At 44.6% G+C, this 24,760-nt stretch overlaps 1 protein-coding gene across 1 annotated transcript in view; it reads right to left on the bottom strand.

The window, feature by feature from the left end:
- rab3gap1 (RAB3 GTPase activating protein subunit 1) overlaps nucleotides 1-24,760 on the bottom strand; it is a 113,625-nt gene that overhangs the window by 75,544 nt on the left and 13,321 nt on the right. The window lies entirely within an intron of this gene.

Below are 24,760 nucleotides of genomic sequence, written 5' to 3'. Positions count from 1 at the left end.
AGGCCGGAGCAGGCTCTCTCTCTCTGTCTCTCTCTCTCTCTCAATGGGTTAAGATGGGTGTTTTTTTCTACAGCTACACAGTGCCACTGGGTGGACGACAGGGGGACTGCATGCATCATGCGAATAAGAAATGTGAAGTTCATAAATGGTAAATAATGCATAATGATAAGCAGCACCAAACCCTCAATGTCCCCACAGCTCTGACACACGCATAAATATCACCCCCCGTTTCCCTTCTAGCTGAATTTAACCCATTTAAGCCTGACCTCAAAATTAAAAAAAAAATCTTCTAAATCCTCCAGTTTTCTGAAATAAATATTTTCACGATTTTTCAAAAATAGCAGACCTACAAGCTCGTAGCGCGCCACTCGGTGGCGCGCTATGAGCTTGTGGGTCTGCTATTTTTCAATAGCTAAATTATAACGTTTAAATAATGTTTAAATAATGTTTAAAACACCAAAAGGGGTTCCCGCCCAAAATGGGATAAAAACACAACATGTCTTGTCAAGAGAGAAGGTTAAAGGATTGTTTTTGTACCAAATGGAAAACAATTATTTGCATAATATTCACTACAAAAACAAAAAAAACAAACCCTAACAATTGTATTATTTATTTATTTATGCTTGCTCCAGCAGTCAGCAGTGTGACTCCCATGCTGTGTGTGAACTACAATACCCAGAAGCCTCGGGGGTGGGTGATGAGGCCAGGTTGACCTTGGCCGCGTGCGTGCACATGCGCACGCACGCACACACACACAAACACACGCACGCGCGCACACACACAACAAATTCACAGGGACCGCGCTCAACGTAAATACACTTGCGTTGTCGTCGCACCGCGACTGCTCCCCAGTGCTCCGTGCAAAAAAAACACAGGTCTCATTGAAAATGAACTATAGGCGTGTTTGCATATTCACTACAAAAAAAAAAAAACCCTAACAATTGTATTATTTATTTATTTATGCTTGCTCCAGTCAGCAGTGTGACTCCCATGCTGTGTGTGAACTACAATACCCAGAAGCCTCGGGGAGGGCGGTGATGAGGCCAGGTTGACCTTGGCCACACGCACACACGCAAAAACCCTAACAATTGTATTATCAGTGTGACTCCCATGCTGTGTGTGAACTACAATACCCAGAAGCCTCGGGGGGTGATGAGGCGCACGCACGCACGCACGCACGCACGCACGCACGCACGCACGCACGCACGCACGCACGCACGCACGCACGCACGCACGCACGCACGCACGCACGCACGCACGCACGCACGCACGCACGCACGCACGCACGCACGCACGCACGCACGCACGCACGCACGCACGCACACACACACACACACACACACACACACACACACACACACACACACACACACACACACACACACACACACACACACACACACACACACACACACACACACACACACACACACACACACACACACACACACACACACACACACACACACACACACACACACACACACACACACACACACACACACACACACACACACACACACACACACACACACACACACACAGTCTGCCAGCAGTACTGTGCAGTTGCCATGGAAACCTCAATGACCGAACGCAACGCAATGCGATGGATGCCACAGTAAAGTGTTCTGTTTTACCGCCCACCGTTTTTCTATTTTTAAAAAAGGCGTCTCGTGGTAAATAACCCATTCTGACCTGAGATCAGATTCTAAAAAATGTCTTCTACATCCTGACAGTTTTCTGAAAAAGCTATGTTTCTATGTCAGTCGTTCTTGGATTTTTCAAAAATACAAGCTCATAGCGCGCCACTCAGTGGCGCGCTGAGCTTGTAGATCTGCTATTTTTCAATAGCTAAAGCATAACATAATGCTAACACCAAAAGGGGTTCCCGCCTAAAATGGGATAATAAGTATGCAGGAAGAAACACGGAGGAAACGGAGGCTTCATCGTTGCTCGCTCCCCAATCAACAATAACACTTTTTTTTTCAAAGCAGTTCCGTGATTACTAAAACCATAATCACTTCTTCTGATAACTGGGATGGAGATTTCAATCAGAGCCGCTATACGCGACGATAACAGTAACACGATTATACAAACAATGGCGCCCGTTTCACTGAGGCTTTACTCATTTAACCCATTCTGGGCGGGAACCCCTTTTGGTGTTTTTAAAGCATTATGTTATACTTTATAGCTATTGAAAAAATAGCAGATCTACAAGCTTGTAGGTCTGCTATTTTTTAATTTATTTATATTTTATCTTTGAATATGTTCTTTCAGAGTGAACGTTTTTAACTCAAATCTTTGCTTCTTGGGGGGGGGGGGGGGTCCCTGGAACAACATATTTTAAGATGGGAGTCGGCCGCCCATTTCATATATTTTTGGGGGTTCTTGACATGAACCACTGACCTAGAAACATGGGTTTTTCAGAATACTGTCATGATTTAGAAGACATTTTGTAGAATCGGTCTCGGTCGAAATGGGTTAAGATGCATCTTTCTCTGGACGTCTCTCTCTCTCTCTCTCTCTGTAATTATTAAGGCCGGCCCCCCTAATCAGCTCTTCTTGTACTAATGAGTACAATAATTAAAACCAGACGCTGCCCAAAAGATCCAGTTGCTAATTTAGCATGATTACCCTTCACCGTACAGCAGCAGCAGGGGGTTCACCAGCAATACTGTTGCCTAGCACTAGTGGGAAGTGTCCAAGAATACTGTTGGTTGGTTGATTGATTACTTTGAGTTGGAAATGTAAACAGCACATCGTGGTACATTAAGGTCTAAACAAGTAAGACGTGCGAACGCAGGAAGCGAATGCAGCTCGTAAATTGCAATTAGAATAAATCACGTACTTTTTTTTTTTTTAGTGTGTGTATGTGTGCGTGCGTGTTTTTTTGTACGTTTTTTTTAAAAGTTTTTTCTTTTTAAGTTTTAAATAAATAAATTGTGAATAAAAGCTAATTTACAAGATCACATCATGTCACATAGCTGACGTGTTGTGAGCTTGTAGATCGGCTATTTTCACTAGGTTGGGTCCCAGGGAGACAACATAACATTTAACTTTTGGGTAGGATTTTGTCCACAATCCCATGCTGTATTGATATTGATACCATTAGGAGAGATAACAGGCAAACATTGATCAAAATATAAATCATTCTACATTATCTAATTGTGTAGACTTCTTGTAAATTAAATAATGCAGATGTTTTACAACAATTTAACTAGCTCTCAAGATAGTTAAAGATCTAGAAGGGTCCATTTGGTTACCATAATACCAAGTCACTGGTTGAAAACCACTGTTCTATATAAATAAACTTCCCCTGCCCGACATGCACCAGTACAGTGAGCGAGTAGCTCCACAGAGCCGTCATGTCGTGAAAACAGCGTTTAGTTAAGATAGAAGCCGATAATAGTCTTGTGACACAATGTCACTAAATGAAGATGCATGACTGCTACAGCAAAGCACAGTCACCAAGTATGGATTGTACTTTTGACCTTTTAGTTAGATAACGGCCTCTGGAACCAGCCACCCCTAATTGTGTGACTAAGTATGTATAAGCAGAAATCAGGCAATCCATAGTAACTTAACCCATAAAGACCTGAGGCCGATTCTTCTAAATCCTAACAGTTTTCTGTAAAACCTATGTTGCTATACATCGTTGCTGTTCGTCAGAAACCTCGTATCTCCATATTCTTCTAACTTTGTTTTTAGTAAATCAACGCCCTACTTGACACAAAACTATCAAAAGACAAAAGTAGCAGATCAACAAGCTTGAAACGTGCTCCGAACTGCGAAGCGACACATTTTGAGCTATGCACAGTGTGTGTGTGTGTGTGTGTGTGTGTGTGTGTGTGTGTGTGTGTGTGAGCACGGAATGCGCCCAGAATGTGTTTGTGTGGTTTCCACACGACTGTGACAACATCTATCTAAAATCTAAAATGACACTGATGCTTTCCCGGTTTGAATGGGTCTCCCCTACATACTGTGACTGTGTCTACTATGTGGACACGTCATGGTCAACTCCTCTAAACATGCGACTCTTTCCATACAGGGAGACCAAGACATGCTACTAACAGTATATGCCATGATTATTAGCCACGCTTTAGCAGATCACAGTGATCATCATCACATTGAAGGGGACTTGGTCCATCTAAGATCAGATCACAGTGAACATCATCACATTGAAGGGGACTTGGTCTATCTAAGCCAGGATCACAGTGAACACCATCACATTGAAGGGGACTTGGTCCATCTAAGATCAGATCACAGTGAACACCATCACATTGAAGGGGACTTGGTCTATCTAAGATCAGATCACAGTGAACATCATCACATTGAAGGGGACTTGGTCCATCTAAGATCAGATCACAGTGAACACCATCACATTGAAGGGGACTTGGTCCATCTAAGATCAGATCACAGTGAACATCATCACATTGAAGGGGACTTGGTCTATCTAAGATCAGATCACAGTGAACATCATCACATTGAAAGGGACTTGGTTCATCTAAGCCAGGGGTGTCCATTAGAGCACTGGTTCCCAAACAGTGGGCCGGGACACCCTTTGTGGTTCGCGTCGCAGCGTGACACGTTGTGAACTTGTAGATCGGCTATTTTCAGCAAGTGTAAAATCAGTCATTACGATGGCATCAAGGCCCACCAAAATAGATTTAGTCGACTACAATCGTATGATATTTAGTCGACTAAAACTAGACTAACACTAAAACACTCCAGGTGACTAAAATGTGACTGAAACTAAATGAAAACTATTGAAGAGACTACGACTAAAACTAAAATCTAAATTTGCTCCGTGCGTCTTTCAGCAGCCCAGCCTAGTCTGGGCCAGAGCTCCATTGACTGGGCTGCTCAACAGACGCTACACGGTACCTAGTCTGGGCCAGAGCTCCATTGACTGGGCTGCTCAACAGACGGAGCTCCATTGACTGGGCTGCTCAGCAGACGGAGCTCCATTGACTGGGCTGCTCAACAGACGGAGCTCCATTGACTGGGCTGCTCAGCAGACGGAGCTCCATTGACTGGGCTGCTCAACAGACGGAGCTCCATTGACTGGGCTGCTCAACAGACGGAGCTCCATTGACTGGGCTGCTCAGCAGACGGAGCTCCATTGACTGGGCTGCTCAACAGACGGAGCTCCATTGACTGGGCTGCTCAACAGACGGAGCTCCATTGACTGGGCTGCTCAGCAGACGGAGCTCCATTGACTGGGCTGCTCAACAGACGGAGCTCCATTGACTGGGCTGCTCAACAGACGGAGCTCCATTGACTGGGCTGCTCAACAGACGCTACACGGTACCTGCGCGTGGAAAAGGTTATTTGTACCACACTGTGGTACTGCCTTCTACGAGCACGACACCACTGGTGCACAGCGCGCTCACGTGCTCCACGACTGGTACGAGGCCGTATCGAGCAGGACACCACTGGTGCACAGCGTGCTCACGTGGTCCACGACTGGTACGAGGCCGTATCGAGCAGGACACCACTGGTGCACAGCGTGCTCACGTGGTCCACGACTGGTACGAGGCCGTATCGAGCACGACACCACTGGTGCACAGCGCGCTCACATGGTCCACGACGTGGTACGAGGCCGTATCGAGCACGACACCACTGGTGCACAGCGCGCTCACGTGGTCCACGACGTGGTACGAGGCCGTATCGTTGTGCACAGTCCCGCCAACCAACAGCGTCCTAAAAATATGTTTTATACTCCTGTTCGAAGCGGCGGACCATTCTCGAAATAACTGTTTGGATGAAAATGAAGTCTGCAATGCATATTATGCATTTCTACAAGTGTAAGGGTTGTGTCTACTGTACATTAGCCTCTAAGCTCCCCATTCATTAGAGATGTACCAATGCCACGCTTTCCTTCCTGATACCGCCATGACTATTAGTTGATACCGAGTACCGATCCGATACCAGGGTGTAATTAAAACCTGTGTGAACTGAGTGGTGCAAGGTCTTATATAGCCTGATCAGCTGTGGTCTGACATAATGTCAGTGACCATAGTAGCCATGCTCATTTTTTTGGGTCACACGTACAGGTACACACACACGTACAGGTACACATACATAGACACAAACATAGATACAGACAAAGCTGGATGTTGGAGTGGTTTGCACCACTCAAAAAAAGAATCACACTCATGTGAACTGAGCGGCGCTCTTATCATCATACAGTGAGCGGTGCCTTTCATCAAGATGATGATGTCATCATACATCAGCCAATTAAATCATCACATTCTATGCTGAACGAACACACACACACACACACACACACACACACAGCTGTGCGTACTCGACGGAATTAAAAAAATCACACTTGTGTGAAGTGAGGGGCGATCTTATCGTCGTACATCACATTCCGTGCTCAGCCAATCAAATCATCTCAAATGTGGTAAACGCAGACACATGAAGCTGGACAAAAACGTTGATGAGAATTCAGAACGGAGTAAAAAAAAAATCACACTTGTTTGAAGTGAGAGGCGCTTTTCTGTCATGATGATGAAGTCACTCACGTCATTTGCCATTGACTTGGTAATTTGATGTGCAGAAGAATATCCCTCATACAAAGTCCATAGAGTTAGCCACACACGTGGCGTCACAAGCCGAACACACAAAGCCAGGTGTTAAAAAAGGGGGGAAAAAATCACACTCATGTGAAGTGAGCGTCATACAGTGAGCAGTGATGATGTATGATGATGACGTCATCATATCAAATCAGCCAATCAAATCATCACATTTGGTGCTGCAGACACACACAAAGCTGTGCATAGGAGGGGCCAGCACCGCTCAAAAAAATAAAAACCCAACCCAGGTAGGATGTGTAATTGACGTCATACTTCGGCGCTCTATTCAAGTGCAATCTGAGCTCAGTCCAAATGAAAGCATTTATTTTATTGAGCATAGTTAAGTTGACAGAACGGCACAGGAGGATGAAACACGCACAACATTACAACCTTGACTTGGGCTGAAAACCTTACGCCCAAATACGGAGATGACTGGCGTCATAGTGGTGATGTCATACTGTACATGAGTGATGTCATTATACTGGTGGTCACATGGAGTCTGGTTTAGTTGACTCAATGTCTTCTGCTTTTCCTTCTTTTAGTGACCTTGTTGGCAGTGAGTTGGTTGTCATGGCTACCAGTTCCCACCTGATGTCGTGTGGGAGTTCAGACTGATCCAGACCGTACTGAATAACTGCTAGTTTACATAAAGTCTTAAAAGAAGGACTCAAGTCTAAGATGTACAGCTCATCAGTGGGTGTGTTGTCTCTGTATCCTCCAAAAAGGATGATACGATCTCCCACAATGCAACAGCACATATGGTACATTGGACCTGGTCCTTTCCCCTTGGGCTCAACCTTCTTCCAGGAGAAGGTCTCTGGACTGAATTTCCACAAATCATTGAAGCTCTTACGGTTACAGCCACCAAATATGTACAGCTCTCCATTGTAGATAATTGATGAATGACCGAAGCGTTCTTCTGGAAGAGGCTGTGCAGAAGGTGTGTTCAGCCAGAGGTTGTTCTCTGTGTCAAACACTCTGATGATGTCGTACCACTGGTTCCCCACGAACCCAAATACAAACATCTTTGTCCCGATGATGGTGGCAGAGTGAAGTGATGTAGCAGGAGATGCAGTTCCTCTGGTGTTCATTAAAGTCCAGACCATTGTGCTGGTGTCCAACTTGTACATGTCCATCATGTCCAACTTGTACATGGATCCAGTCTGGGTGTATCCTCCAAGGATAAACATGACCTTCTCCAACACACAGGCTGAGCTGTAGCTCCTCCCCTCTGGGACAGTACCAGAAACCCTGCTGGGTTTGAACCAACTGTGGGCGTCAACATCAAATGCATAAAGCACATTGCAGTAAGGATAGCCTCCCCAGATGTAGACTGTATCTTCAACCAACACAGCTGTGTGGCCGTTGCGCCTGGATGGAACCTCTAGGTCACCGTCTCCTCTTCCAGATTCCACTGGAGGTAACTTCTTCCAGCATAAAGACACTGTGTTGAAGACATGGACGTCCATCTGTTCCATGTTGTTGTATCTCCCTCCACCACAGCCTCCAAAGGAATATAGTTTCTTCCTCACTGCTACAGCAGCATGTTCGGCTCGCTTTGGTCCTCCTGTTTTGGAAACGGTCCAAGACAACATCGCCTTTTCTGTCTGTCTGTCTGTCTGTCTGTCTTTGTCTCTCTCTCTCGACGTCTACAGTCATTTTCAACACGGTGCATCATCTTATATATATTCTGGTGTGAAATCAAACGCAACACAAACTGTTGCCATGCACGCCTTAACGATGCCAATTCACACAGCAATTCTCATCTGCACCTTTTGACTCTGATCTGGCGACACCAGGAAAATGGTCTGTGTGTCATATTCTGCTATACTTGTGGGGACATTAGTCCTCACTAGTGCAAGGGGATTTATCTTCGTTCGAGATCTGTGTAAAGGAGCAGTTCACACCAAAAAATGACTTATTTTCTATCAATTACACACCCCATGAAGCCTTGGATTAAATGCAGGTCAATATTTATCATGATGATCATTTATGATGATGAGGTCACCAACTTACGTCATTTACCATTGGCTTTGATGTACAGAAGAATATCCGTCATACAAAGTCCATAGACTTAGCCACACACGTGGCGTCACAAGCCGAACACACAAAGCCAGGTGTTAAAAAAGAAAAACAATCACACTCATGTGAAGTGAGCGGCGCTCTTATCATCATACAGTGAGCAGTGATGATGTATGACGATGACGTCATCATATCAAATCAGCCAATCAAATCATCACATTCGGTGCTGCAGACACACACAAAGCTGTGCATAGACGGGGCCAGCACTGCTCAAAAAAAATAAAACCCAACCCAGGTAGGATGTGTAATTGACTCTATTCAAGTGCAATCTGAGCTCAGTCCAAATGAAAGCATTTATTTTATTGAGCATAGTTAAGTTGACACAACGGCACAGGAGGATGAAACACGCACAACATTACAACCTTGACTTGGGCTGAATACCTTACGCCCAAATACGGAGATGACTGGCGTCATAGTGGTGATGTCATACTGTACATGAGTGATGTCATTATACTGGTGGTCACATGGAGTCTGCTTTAGTTGACTCAATGTCTTCTGCTTTTCCTTCTTTTAGTGACCTTGTTGGCAGTGAGCACACTGTTGGTTGTCATGGCTACCAGTTCACACCTGATGTTGTGTGGGAGTTCTGATTGGTCCAGAGCGTCCTGGATAACTGCTAGTTTACATAAAGTCTTAAGAGAAGGACTCAAGTCTAAGATGTACCGCTCATCAGTGGGTGTGTTGTCTCTGTATCCTCCAAAAAGGATGATACGATCTCCCACAATGCAACAGCACATATGGTACATTAGACGTGGTCCTTTCCCCTTGGGCTCAACCTTCTTCCAGGAGAAGGTCTCTGGACTGAATTTCCACAAATCATTGAAGCTCTTACGGTTCCAGCCACCAAATATGTACAGCTCTCCATTGTAGATAATTGATGAATGACCGAAGCGTTCTTCTGGAAGAGGCTGTGCAGAAGGTGTGTTCAGCCAGAGGTTGTTCTCTGTGTCAAACACTCTGATGATGTCGTACCACTGGTTCCCCACGAACCCAAATACAAACATCTTTGTCCCGATGATGGTGGGTGGAAGAGTGAAGTGATGTAGCAGGAGGTGCAGTTCCTCTGGTGTTCATTAAAGTCCAGACCATTGTGCTGGTGTCCAACTTGTACATGTCCATGTCCAACTTGTACATGGATCCAGTCTGGGTGTATCCTCCATGGATAAAAATGACCTTCTCCAACACACAGGCTGAGTGGTAGCTCCTCCCCTCTGGGACAGTACCAGAAACCCTGCTGGGTTTGAACCAACTGTGGGCGTCAACATCAAATGCATAAAGCACATTGCAGTAAGGATAGCCTCCCCAGATGTAGACTGTATCTTCAACCAACACAGCTGTGTGGCCGTTGCGCCTGGATGGAACCTCTAGGTCACCGTCTCCTCTTCCAGATTCCACTGGAGGTAACTTCTTACAGCATAAAGACACTGTGTTGAAGACATGGACGTCCATCTGTTCCATGTTGTTGTATCTCCCTCCACCACAGCCTCCAAAGGAATATAGTTTCTTCCTCACTGCTACAGCAGCATGTTCGGCTCGCTTTGGTCCTCCTGTTTTGGAAACGGTCCAAGACAACATCGCCTTTTCTGTCTGTCTGTCTGTCTGTCTTTGTCTCTCTCTCTCTCGACGTCTACAGTCATTTTCAACACGGTGCATCATCTTATATATATTCTGGTGTGAAATCAAACGCAACACAAACTGTTGCCATGCACGCCTTAACGATGCCAATTCACACAGCAATTCTCATCTGCACCTTTTGACTCTGATCTGGCGACACCAGGAAAATGGTCTGTGTGTCATATTCTGCTATACGTGTGGGGACATTAGTCCTCACTAGTGCAGGGGGATTTATCTTCGTTCGAGATCTGTGTAAAGGAGCAGTTCACACCAAAAAATGACTTATTTTCTATCAATTACACACCCCATGAAGCCTTGGATTAAATGCAGGTCAATATTTATCATGATGATCATTTATGATGATGAGGTTACCCACTTACGTCATTTACCATTGGCTTTGATGTACAGAAGAATATCCGTCATACAAAGTCCATAGACTTATAGCCACACACATGGCATCACAGGCCGAACACAAAGCCAGGCGTTGTAGGGGCTAGCACCCCTCAAGAAAGAAAACAAATCACACTCATGTGAAGTGAGCAGCGCTCTTATCATCATACAGTGAGCGGTGCCTTTCATCAAGATGATGATGTCATCATACTGTACATCAGCCAATTAAAATCATCACATTATGTGCCACACACACACACACACACACACACACACACACACACACAGCTGTGCGTACTCGACGGAAATTCAGAATGGGTTAAAAAGAAATCACACTTGTGTGAAGTGAGGGGCGATCTTATCGTCGTACATCATCATACATCACATTCCGTGCTCAGCCAATCAAATCATCTCAAATGTGGTAAACGCCGACGCACAAAGCTGGACAAAAACGTTGATGAAAATTCAGAACGGAGTAAAAAAAAAATCACACTTGTGTGAAGTGAGAGGTGCTTCTAATGATGACCATGTAAGTCACCCACTTACGTCATTTACCATTGACTTGGTAATTTGATGTGCAGAAGAATATCCTCCATACAAAGTCCATAGACTTAGCTACACGTGACGTCACAAGCCGAACACACAAAGCCAGGTGTTAAAAAAGAAAAACAATCACACTCATGTGAAGTGAGCGGCGCTCTTATCATACAGTGAGCGGTGCCTTTCATCAAGATGATGATGATGTATGACGATGACGTCATCATATCTAATCAGCCAATCAAATCATCACATTCGGTGCTGCAGACACACAAAGCTGTGAATAGGAGGGGCCAGCACTGCTCAAAAAAATAAAAACCCAACCCAGGTAGGATGTGTAATTAACGTCATACTTCGGCGCTCTATTCAAGTGCAATCTGAGCTCAGTCCAAATGAAAGCATTTATTTTATTGAGCATAGTTAAGTTGACAGAACGGCACAGGAGGATGAAACACGCACAACATTACAACCTTGACTTGGGCTGAAAACCTTACGCCCAAATACGGACATGACTGGCGTCATAATGGTGATGTCATACTGTACATGAGTGATGTCATTATACTGGTGGTCACATGGAGTCTGGTTTAGTTGACTCAATGTCTTCTGCTTTTCCTTCTTTTAGTGACCTTGTTGGCAGTGAGCACACTGTTGGTTGTCATGGCTACCAGTTCCCACCTGATGTCGTGTGGGAGTTCAGACTGTTCCAGACCGTACTGAATAACTGCTAGTTTACATAAAGTCTTAAAAGAAGGACTCAAGTCTAAGATGTACAGCTCATCAGTGGGTGTGTTGTCTCTGTATCCTCCAAAAAGGATGATACGATCTCCCACAATGCAACAGCACATATGGTACATTGGACCTGGTCCTTTCCCCTTGGGCTCAACCTTCTTCCAGGAGAAGGTCTCTGGACTGAATTTCCACAAATCATTGAAGCTCTTACGGTTCCAGCCACCAAATATGTACAGCTCTCCATTGTAGATAATTGATGAATGACCGAAGCGTTCTTCTGGAAGAGGCTGTGCAGAAGGTGCGTTCGCCCAGAGGTTGTTCTCCGTGTCAAACACTCTGATGATGTCGTACCACTGGTTCCCCACGAACCCAAATACAAACATCTTTGTCCCGATGATGGTGGCAGAGTGAAGTGATGTAGCAGGAGCTGCAGTTCCTCTGGTGTTCATTAAAGTCCAGACCATTGTGCTGGTGTCCAACTTGTACATGTCCATGTCCAACTTGTACATGGATCCAGTCTGGGTGTATCCTCCATGGATAAACATGACCTTCTCCAACACACAGGCTGAGTGGTAGCTCCTCCCCTCTGGGACAGTACCAGAAACCCTGCTGGGTTTGAACCAACTGTGGGCGTCAACATCAAATGCATAAAGCACATTGCAGTAAGGATAGCCTCCCCAGATGTAGACTGTATCTTCAACCAACACAGCTGTGTGGCCGTTGCGCCTGGATGGAACCTCTAGGTCACCGTCTCCTCTTCCAGATTCCACTGGAGGTAACTTCTTCCAGCATAAAGACACTGTGTTGAAGACATGGACGTCCATCTGTTCCATGTTGTTGTATCTCCCTCCACCACAGCCTCCAAAGGAATATAGTTTATTCCTCACTGCTACAGCAGCATGTTCGGCTCGCTTTGGTCCTCCTGTTTTGGAAACGGTCCAAGTCAACATCGCCTTTTCTGTCTGTCTGTCTGTCTGTCTGTCTGTCTCTCTCTCTCTCTCGACGTCTACAGTCAACACAAACTGTTGCCATGCACGCCTTAACGATACCAATTCACACAGCAATTCTCATCTGCACCTTTTGACTCTGATCTGGCGACACCAGGAAAATGGTCTGTGTGTCATATTCTGCTATACTTGTGGGGACATTAGTCCTCACTAGTGCAAGGGGATTTATCTTGTTCGAGATCTGTGTAAAGGAGCAGTTCACACCAAAAGATGACTTATTTTCTATCAATTACACACCCCATGAAGCCTTGGATTAAATGCAGGTTAATATTTGTCACGATGATCATTTATGATGAGGTCACCCACTTACGTCATTTGCCATTGGCTTTGATGTACAGAAGAATATCCGTCATACAAAGTCCATAGACTTAGCCACACGTGACGTCACAAGCCGAACACACAAAGCCATGTGTTAAAAAAGGGGGGAAAAAAATCACACTCATGTGAAGTTAGCGGCGCTCTTATCATACAGTGAGCGGTGACTTTCATCAAGATTATGATGATGTATGACGATGACGTCATCATATCAAATCAGCCAACCAAATCATCACATTCGGTGCTGCAGACACACACAAAACTGTGCATAGGAGGGGCCAGCACCGCTCAAAAAAATAAAAACCCAACCCAGGTAGGATGTGTAATTGACTCTATTCAAGTGCAATCTGAGCTCAGTCCAAATGAAAGCATTTATTTTATTGAGCATAGTTAAGTTGACAGAACGGAACAGGAGGATGAAACACGCACAACATTACAACCTTGACTTGGGCTGAAAACCTTACGCCCAAATACGGACATGACTGGCGTCATAGTGGTGATGTCATACTGTACATGAGTGATGTCATTATACTGGTGGTCACATGGAGTCTGGTTTAGTTGACTTAATGTCTTCTGCTTTTCCTTCTTTTAGTGACCTTGTTGGCAGTGAGCACACTGTTGGTTGTCATGGCTACCAGTTCACACCTGATGTTGTGTGTGAGTTCTGATTGGTCCAGAGCGTCCTGGATAACTGCTAGTTTACATAAAGTCTTAAGAGAAGGACTCAAGTCTAAGATGTACAGCTCATCAGAAGTAGTGTGGTATCCCTTGTTTCCTCCAAAGAGGATGATACGATCTCCCACAATGCAACAGCACATACAGTACATTGGACCTGGTCCTTTCCCCTTGGGCTCAACCTTCTTCCAGGAGAAGGTCTTTGGACTGAATTTCCACACATCATTGAGGTTCTTATTGGTACAGCCACCAAATAAGTACAGCTCTCCATTGTAGATAATTGATGAATGACCAACGCGTTCTTCTGGAAGAGGCTGTGCAGAAGGTGTGTTCAGCCAGAGGGCGGTCTCTGTGTCAAACACTCTGATGATGTCGTACCACTGGTTCCCCACGCACCCAATTACAAACATCTTTGTCCCGATGATGGTGGCAGAGTGACGGTATGTAGCAGGAGGTGCAGTTCCTCTGGTGTTCATTAAAGTCCAGACCATTGTGCTGGTGTCCAACTTGTACATGTCATTAACTGATCCAGTCTGGGTGTATCCTCCATGGATAAACATAACCTTCCCCAACACACAGGCTGAGTGGTAGTACCTCCCCTCTGGGACAGTGCCAGAAACACTGGGTTTGAACCATCTGTGGGCGTCAACATCAAATGCATAAAGCACATTGCAGTAAGGATGATAGCCTCCCCAGATGTAGACTGTATCTTCAACCAACACAGCTGTGTGGCCGTTGCGCCTGGATGGAACCTCTAGGTCACCGTCTCCTCTTCCAGATTCCACTGGAGGTAACTTCTTCCAGCATAAAGACACTGTGTTGAAGACATGGACGTCCATCTGTTCCATGTTGTTGTATCTCACTCCACCACAGCCTCCAAAGGAATATAGTTTCTTCCTCACTGCTACAGCAGCATGTTCGGCGCGCTTTGGTCCTCCTGTTTTGGAAACGGTCCAAGACAACATCGCCTTTTCTGTCTTTCTGTCTGTCTGTCTGTGTCTCTCTCTCTTCTCTCTCTCGACGTCTACAGTCATTTTCAACACGGTGCATCACCTTATATAACTTCTGGTGTGAAATCACACGCAACACAAACTGTTGCCATGCACGCCTTAACGATACCAATTCACACAGAAATTTTCATCTGCAACTTTTGACTCTGATCTGGCGACACCAGGAAAATGGTCTGTGTGTCATATTCTGCTATACTTGTGGGGACATTTGGTCCTCACTAGTGCAAGGGGATTTATCTATGTTCGAGATCTGTGTAAAGGAGCAGTTCACCCAAACAAAATACTTATTTTCTATCAATTACACACCCCATGAAGCCTTGGATTCAATGCAGGTCAATATTTATCATGATGATCATTTATGATGATGAGGTCACCCACTTACGTCATTTACCATTGGCTTTGATGTACAGAAGAATATCCGTCATACAAAGTCCATAGACTTATAGCCACACACATGGCATCACAGGCCGAACACAAAGCCAGGCGTTGTAGGGGCTAGCACCCCTCAAGAAAGAAAACAAATCACACTCATGTGAAGTGAGCAGCGCTCTTATCATCATACAGTGAGCGGTGCCTTTCATCAAGATGATGATGTCATCATACATCAGCCAATGAAATCATCACATTCTGTGCTGCACACACACACACACACACACACACACACACACACACACACACACACACACACACACACACACACACACACACACACACACACACACACACACACACACACACACACACACACACACACACACACACACACACACACACACACACACACGTGCGTATTCGACGGAAATTCAGAATGGGTTAAAAAAAATCACACTTGTGTGAAGTGAGGGGCGATCGTATCGTTGTACATCATCATACATCACATTCCGTGCTCAGCCAATCAAATCATCTCAAATGTGGTAAACGCAGACACAAAAACGTTGATGAGAATTCAGAACGGAGTAAAAAAAAAATCACACTTGTTTGAAGTGAGAGGCGCTTTTCTGTCATGATGATGAAGTCACTCACGTCATTTGCCATTGACTTGGTAATTTGATGTGCAGAAGAATATCCCTCATACAAAGTCCATAGACTTAGCCACACACGTGGCGTCACAAGCCGAACACACAAAGCCAGGTGTTAAAAAAAGGGGAAAAAAAATCACACTCATGTGAAGTGAGCGGCGCTCTTATCATCATACAGTGAGCAGTGATGATGTATGACGATGACGTCATCATATCACATCAGCCAATCAAATCATCACATTCGGTGCTGCAGACACACACAAAGCTGTGCATAGGAGGGGCCAGCACCGCTCAAAAAAAATAAAACCCAACCCAGGTAGGATGTGTAATTGACGTCATACTTCGGCGCTCTATTCAAGTGCAATCTGAGCTCAGTCCAAATGAAAGCATTTATTTTATTGAGCATAGTTAAGTTGACAGAACGGCACAGGAGGATGAAACACGCACAACATTACAACCTTGACTTGGGCTGAAAACCTTACGCCCAAATACGGAGATGACTGGCGTCATAGTGGTGATGTCATACTGTACATGAGTGATGTCATTATACTGGTGGTCACATGGAGTCTGGTTTAGTTGACTCAATGTCTTCTGCTTTTCCTTCTTTCAGTGACCTTGTTGGCAGTGAGCACACTGTTGGTTGTCATGGCTACCAGTTCCCACCTGATGTCGTGTGGGAGTTCAGACTGATCCAGACCGTACTGAATAACTGCTAGTTTACATAAAGTCTTAAAAGAAGGACTCAAGTCTAAGATGTACAGCTCATCAGTGGGTGTGTTGTCTCTGTATCCTCCAAAAAGGATGATACGATCTCCCACAATGCAACAGCACATATGGTACATTGGACCTGGTCCTTTCCCCTTGGGCTCAACCTTCTTCCAGGAGAAGGTCTCTGGACTGAATTTCCACAAATCATTGAAGCTCTTACGGTTCCAGCCACCAAATATGTACAGCTCTCCATTGTAGATAATTGATGAATGACCGAAACGTTCTTCTGGAAGAGGCTGTGCAGAAGGTGTGTTCAGCCAGCGGTTGTTCTCTGTGTCAAACACTCTGATGATGTCGTACCACTGGTTCCCCACGAACCCAAATACAAACGTCTTTGTCCCGATGATGGTGGCAGAGTGAAGTGATGTAGCAGGAGGTGCAGTTCCTCTGGTGTTCATTAAAGTCCAGACCATTGTGCTGGTGTCCAACTTGTACATGTCCATGTCCAACTTGTACATGGATCCAGTCTGGGTGTATCCTCCATGGATAAACATGACCTTCTCCAACACACAGGCTGAGTGGTAGCTCCTCCCCTCTGGGACAGTACCAGAAACCCTGCTGGGTTTGAACCAACTGTGGGCGTCAACATCAAATGCATAAAGCACATTGCAGTAAGGATAGCCTCCCCAGATGTAGACTGTATCTTCAACCAACACAGCTGTGTGGCTGTTGCGCCTGGATGGAACCTCTAGGTCACCGTCTCCTCTTCCAGATTCCACTGGAGGTAACTTCTTCCAGCATAAAGACACTGTGTTGAAGACATGGACGTCCATCTGTTCCATGTTGTTGTATCTCCCTCCACCCTTGCCTCCAAAGGAATATAGTTTCTTCCTCACTGCTACAGCAGCATGTTCGGCTCGCTTTGGTCCTCCTGTTTTGGAAACGGTCCAAGACAACATCGCCTTTTCTGTCTGTCTGTCTGTCTGTCTGTCTTTGTCTCTCTCTCTCTCGACGTCTACAGTCATTTTCAACACGGTGCATCATCTTATATATATTCTGGTGTGAAATCAAACGCAACACAAACTGTTGCCATGCACGCCTTAACGATACCAATTCACACAGCAATTCTCATCTGCACCTTTTGACTCTGATCTGGCGACACCAGGAAAATGGTCTGTGTCATATTCTGCTATACTTGTGGGGACATTAGTCCTCACTAGTGCAAGGGGATTTATCTTCGTTCGAGATCTGTGTAAAGGAGCAGTTCACACCAAAAAATGACTTATTTTCTATCAATTACACACCCCATGAAGCCTTGGATTCAATGCAGGTCAATATTTATCATGATGATCATTTATGATGATGAGGTCACCCACTTACGTCATTTACCATTGGCTTTGATGTACAGAAGAATATCCGTCATACAAAGTCCATAGACTTATAGCCACACATGGCATCACAGGCCGAACACAAAGCCAGGCGTTGTAGGGGCTAGCACCCCTCAAGAAAGAAAACAAATCACACTCATGTGAAGTGAGCAGCGCTCTTATAATCATACAGTGAGCGGTGCCTTTCATCAAGATGATGATGTCATCATACTGTACATCAGCCAATTAAATCATCCCATTATGTGCCACACACACACACACACACACACACACACACACACACACACACACACACACACACACACACACACACACACACACACACACACACACACACACACACACACACACACACACACACACACACACACACACACACACACACACACACAGTTGTGCGTACTCGACGGAAATTCAGAATGGGTTAAAAATAAATCACACTTGTGTGAAGTGAGGGGCGATCTTATCGTCATACATCACATTCTGTGCTCAGCCAATCAAATCATCTCAAATGTGGTAAACGCAGACACACAAAGCTGGACAAAAACGTTGATGAAAATTCAGAACGGAGTAAAAAAAAATCACACTTGTTTGAAGTGAGAGGTGCTTCTAATGATGACCATGTAAGTCACCCACTTACGTCATTTACCATTGACTTGGTAATTTGATCTGCAGAAGAATATCCTCCATACAAAGTCCATAGACTTAGCTACACGTGACGTCACAAGCCAAACACACAAAGCCAGGTGTTAAAAAAGAAAAACAATCACACTCATGTGAAGTGAGCGGCGCTCTTATCATACAGTGAGCGGTGCCTTTCATCAAGATGATGATGATGTATGACGATGACGTCATATCTAATCAGCCAATCAAATCATCACATTCGGTGCTGCAGACACACACAAAGCTGTGCATAGGAGGGGCCAGCACTGCTCAAAAAAATAAAAACCCAACCCAGGTAGGATGTGTAATTGACTCTATTCAAGTGCAATCTGAGCTCAGTCCAAATGAAAGCATTTATTTTATTGAGCATAGTTAAGTTGACAGAACGGCACAGGAGGATGAAACACGCACAACATTACAACCTTGACTTGGGCTGAAAACCTTACGCCCAAATACGGACATGACTGGCGTCATAGTGGTGATGTCATACTGTACATGAGTGATGTCATTATGCTGGTGGTCACATGGAGTCTGGTTTAGTTGACTCAATGTCTTCTGCTTTTCCTTCTTTTAGTGACCTTGTTGGCAGTGAGCACTGTTGGTTGTCATGGCTACCAGTTCCCACCTGATGTCGTGTGGGAGTTCAGACTGATCCAGACCGTACTGAATAACTGCTAGTTTACATAAAGTCTTAAAAGAAGGACTCATGTCTAAGATGTACAGCTCATCAGTGGGTGTGTTGTCTCTGTATCCTCCAAAAAGGATTATACGATCTCCCACAATGCAACAACACATATGGTACATTGAACCTGGTCCTTTCCCCTTGGGCTCAACCTTCTTCCAGGAGAAGGTCTCTGGACTGAATTTCCACACATCATTGAAGCTCTTACGGTTCCAGCCACCAAATATGTACAGCTCTCCATTGTAGATAATTGATGAATGACCGACGCGTTCTTCTGGAAGAGGCTGTGCAGAAGGTGTGTTCAGCCAGAGGTTGTTCTCTGTGTCAAACACTCTGATGATGTCGAACCCAAATACAAACATCTTTGTCCCGATGATGGTGGCAGAGTGAAGTGATGTAGCAGGAGCTGCAGTTCCTCTGGGGTTCATTAAAGTCCAGACCATTGTGCTGGTGTCCAACTTGTACATGTCCATGTCCAACTTGTACATGGATCCAGTCTGGGTGTATCCTCCAAGGATAAACATGACCTTCTCCAACACACAGGCTGAGTGGTAGCTCCTCCCCTCTGGGACAGTACCAGAAACCCTGCTGGGTTTGAACCAACTGTGGGCGTCAACATCAAATGCATAAAGCACATTGCAGTAAGGATAGCCTCCCCAGATGTAGACTGTATCTTCAACCAACACAGCTGTGTGGCTGTTGCGCCTGGATGGAACCTCTAGGTCACCGTCTCCTCTTCCAGATTCCACTGGAGGTAACTTCTTCCAGCATAAAGACACTGTGTTGAAGACATGGACGTCCATCTGTTCCATGTTGTTGTATCTCCCTCCACCCTTGCCTCCAAAGGAATATAGTTTCTTCCTCACTGCTACAGCAGCATGTTCGGCTCGCTTTGGTCCTCCTGTTTTGGAAACGGTCCAAGACAACATCGCCTTTTCTGTCTGTCTGTCTGTCTGTCTGTCTGTCTCTCTCTCTCTCTCTCGACGTCTACAGTCATTTTCAACACGGTGCATCATCTTATATATATTCTGGTGTGAAATCAAACGCAACACAAACTGTTGCCATGCACGCCTTAACGATGCCAATTCACACAGCAATTCTCATCTGCACCTTTTGACTCTGATCTGGCGACACCAGGAAAATGGTCTGTGTGTCATATTCTGCTATACTTGTGGGGACATTAGTCCTCACTAGTGCAAGGGGATTTATCTATGTTCGAGATCTGTGTAAAGGAGCAGTTCACCCAAACAAAATACTTATTTTCTATCAATTACACACCCCATGAAGCCTTGGATTAAATGCAGGTCAATATTTATCATGATGATCATTTATGATGATGAGGTCACCCACTTACGTCATTTACCATTGGCTTTGATGTACAGAAGAATATCCGTCATACAAAGTCCATAGACTTATAGCCACACACATGGCATCACAGGCCGAAGACAAAGCCAGGCGTTGTAGGGGCTAGCACCCCTCAAGAAAGAAAACAAATCACACTCATGTGAAGTGAGCAGCGCTCTTATCATCATACAGTGAGCGGTGCCTTTCATCAAGATGATGATGTCATCATACTGTACATCAGCCAATTAAATCATCACATTATGTGCCACACACACACACACACACACACACACACACACACACACACACACAGCTGTGCGTACTCGACGGAAATTCAGAATGGGTTAAAAAGAAATCACACTTGTGTGAAGTGAGGGGCGATCTTATCGTCGTACATCATCATACATCACATTCCGTGCTCAGCCAATCAAATCATCTCAAATGTGGTAAACGCCGACGCACAAAGCTGGACAAAAACGTTGATGAAAATTCAGAACGGAGTAAAAAAAAATCACACTTGTGTGAAGTGAGAGGTGCTTCTAATGATGACCATGTAAGTCACCCACTTACGTCATTTACCATTGACTTGGTAATTTGATGTGCAGAAGAATATCCTCCATACAAAGTCCATAGACTTAGCTACACGTGACGTCACAAGCCGAACACACAAAGCCAGGTGTTAAAAAAGAAAAACAATCACACTCATGTGAAGTGAGCGGCGCTCTTATCATACAGTGAGCGGTGCCTTTCATCAAGATGATGATGATGTATGACGATGACGTCATCATATCTAATCAGCCAATCAAATCATCACATTCGGTGCTGCAGACACACACAAAGCTGTGCATAGGAGGGGCCAGCACCGCTCAAAAAAATAAAAACCCAACCCAGGTAGGATGTGTAATTGACGTCATACTTCGGCGCTCTATTCAAGTGCAATCTGAGCTCAGTCCAAATGAAAGCATTTATTTTATTGAGCGTAGTTAAGTTGACAGAACGGCACAGGAGGATGAAACACGCACAACATTACAACCTTGACTTGGGCTGAAAACCTTACGCCCAAATACGGACATGACTGGCGTCATAGTGGTGATGTCATACTGTACATGAGTGATGTCATTATACTGGTGGTCACATGGAGTCTGGTTTAGTTGACTCAATGTCTTCTGCTTTTCCTTCTTTTAGTGACCTTGTTGGCAGTGAGCACTGTTGGTTGTCATGGCTACCAGTTCCCACCTGATGTCGTGTGGGAGTTCAGACTGATCCAGACCGTACTGAATAACTGCTAGTTTACATAAAGTCTTAAAAGGGCTCAAGTCTAAGATGTACAGCTCATCAGTGGGTGTGTTGTCTCTGTATCCTCCAAAAAGGATGATACGATCTCCCACAATGCAACAGCACATATGGTACATTGGACCTGGTCCTTTCCCCTTGGGCTCAACCTTCTTCCAGGAGAAGGTCTCTGGACTGAATTTCCACAAATCATTGAAGCTCTTACAGTTCCAGCCACCAAATATGTACAGCTCTCCATTGTAGATAATTGATGAATGACCGAAGCGTTCTTCTGGAAGAGGCTGTGCAGAAAGTGTGTTCAGCCAGAGATTGTTCTCTGTGTCAAACACTCTGATGTTGTCGTACCACTGGTTCCCCACGAACCCAAATACAAACGTCTTTGTCCCGATGATGGTGGCAGAGTGAAGTGATGTAGCAGGAGGTGCAGTTCCTCTGGTGTTCATTAAAGTCCAGACCATTGTGCTGGTGTCCAACTTGTACATGTCCATGTCCAACTTGTACATGGATCCAGTCTGGGTGTATCCTCCATGGATAAACATAACCTTCTCCAACACACAGGCTGAGTGGTAGCTCCTCCCCTCTGGGACAGTACCAGAAACCCTGCTGGGTTTGAACCAACTGTGGGCGTCAACATCAAATGCATAAAGCACATTGCAGTAAGGATAGCCTCCCCAGATGTAGACTGTATCTTCAACCAACACAGCTGTGTGGCCGTTGCGCCTGGATGGAACCTCTAGGTCACCGTCTCTTCCAGATTCCACTGGAGGTAACTTCTTCCAGCATAAAGACACTGTGTTGAAGACATGGACGTCCATCTGTTCCATGTTGTTGTATCTCCCTCCACCACAGCCTCCAAAGGAATATAGTTTCTTCCTCACTGCTACAGCAGCATGTTCGGCGCGCTTTGGTCCTCCTGTTTTGGAAACGGTCCAAGACAACATCGCCTTTTCTGTCTTTCTGTCTATCTGTCTGTCTGTGTCTGTCTCTCTTCTCTCTCTCGACCTCTACAGTCATTTTCAACACGGTGCATCACCTTATATAACTTCTGGTGTGAAATCACACGCAACACAAACTGTTGCCATGCACGCCTTAACGATACCAATTCACACAGCAATTCTCATCTGCAACTTTTGACTCTGATCTGGCGACACCAGGAAAATGGTCTGTGTGTCATATTCTGCTATACTTGTGGGGACATTTGGTCCTCACTAGTGCAAGGGGATTTATCTATGTTCGAGATCTGTGTAAAGGAGCAGTTCACCCAAACAAAATACTTATTTTCTATCAATTAGCTCTTCGCTAAGTCCCACCCAAGCCCGTTGTTGGCCAATACCACGTTAGCGACGGTTACTAAGGTAGGATACTGGTCACGCTTGCAATGCTGGTCAAAATGTTTAAGCAGTGTCAATAAATATATTTGCTGTACAGCATGTGTGGACCTCAGAAAGAGGGTTTGTTTTCTTACCTTGTTATGAGCAAACTAGTCCGTTCCATATTTCGCTCCGTTGTGCAGTTTAATAGTACATATTAGAAATAAAAATAGGCTCTCATTGACTTCCATTGTAACGGGGGAACAGCTCTCAAAGTCACTCTTTTAGAACACTAAGCTGATTCTGACTGTTTGACATCAGGAAAACTCATGCGTTTTATTTTTAATAAAAAATGTCAACGTTGTCTTTGTTTTTGTTTTGACTTCAGTGTTGCCACATTGTGTGAGAGAAATAAGCCAACCCACCTCCAAAAACAAGCCAACTCTTAAAGCCAAATCAAGAAAAACAAGCCAAAACAAACAATAATATGACCATATATAATCATAATAAAAAGATTGTATGCATTTATCATTATAAATACTATGTAGGCCTATGTCTATGATAATTAATGTTTTGGTAATGTATTACATACACTAATTATTAGCCTTAAAGGGTAAGACCACTTTTGTAGAGGTTTGGGTTGTGTAGTTACCTTGCCATGATGTAACTCCAAATGTGGACAAGAAATCAAAAATAATTTCTCCAGTGATTAGAAATTGATAATTCAAAATATGCTCCTCATTGACTTACATTGTACGCTGAAACAGCTCTCAAAGTCACTCTTTTAGTACGTAAACAAACACAAACAAAGTTGTTTCAGACAATATAGAGCAACACCAAAACTCATGTGGTTTTATTTCTTCATAAAAATGGTAACTTCCTGTTGATTTTACTATATGAAGATCTGGATCCATGGATCCAGTCCGGGTTTTCTTCTGAATAAAAATGGACAAATCAACAGGAAGTTACCATTTTTATGAAGAAATAAAACCACATGAGTTTTGGTGTTGCTCTATATTGTCAGAAACAACTTTGTTTGTGTTTGTTTACGTACTAAAAGAGTGACTTTGAGAGCTGTTTCAGCGTACAATGTAAGTCAATGAGGAGCATATTTTGAATTATCAATTTCAAATCACTGGAGAAATTATTTTTGATTTCTTGTCCACATTTGGAGTTACATCATGGCAAGGTAACTACACAACCCAAACCTCTACAAAAGTGGTCTTACCCTTTAAGCCAAAAGTAGCAGGAAATAAGCAGACCTGGCAACCCTGACAAGTTTGTGTGGAAAGAAGTTCCGGTTTGCCTACAAAACGATCCGATTGGTCCAAATCTGTACACACACTTCTGAAGTAGCCTCGGTCTCAGGCCGTTTGGATGTAAACAAATGTATTTGATCTTGTCCACTTGTCG

The sequence above is a fragment of the Electrona antarctica genome (genome assembly GCF_951216825.1).
Source record: "Electrona antarctica genome assembly, chromosome: 13".
Classification (NCBI taxonomy): domain Eukaryota; kingdom Metazoa; phylum Chordata; class Actinopteri; order Myctophiformes; family Myctophidae; genus Electrona; species Electrona antarctica.
The sequence above is the reverse complement of the archived record's forward strand: the minus strand, read 5'-3'. Positions and strand labels throughout refer to the sequence as shown.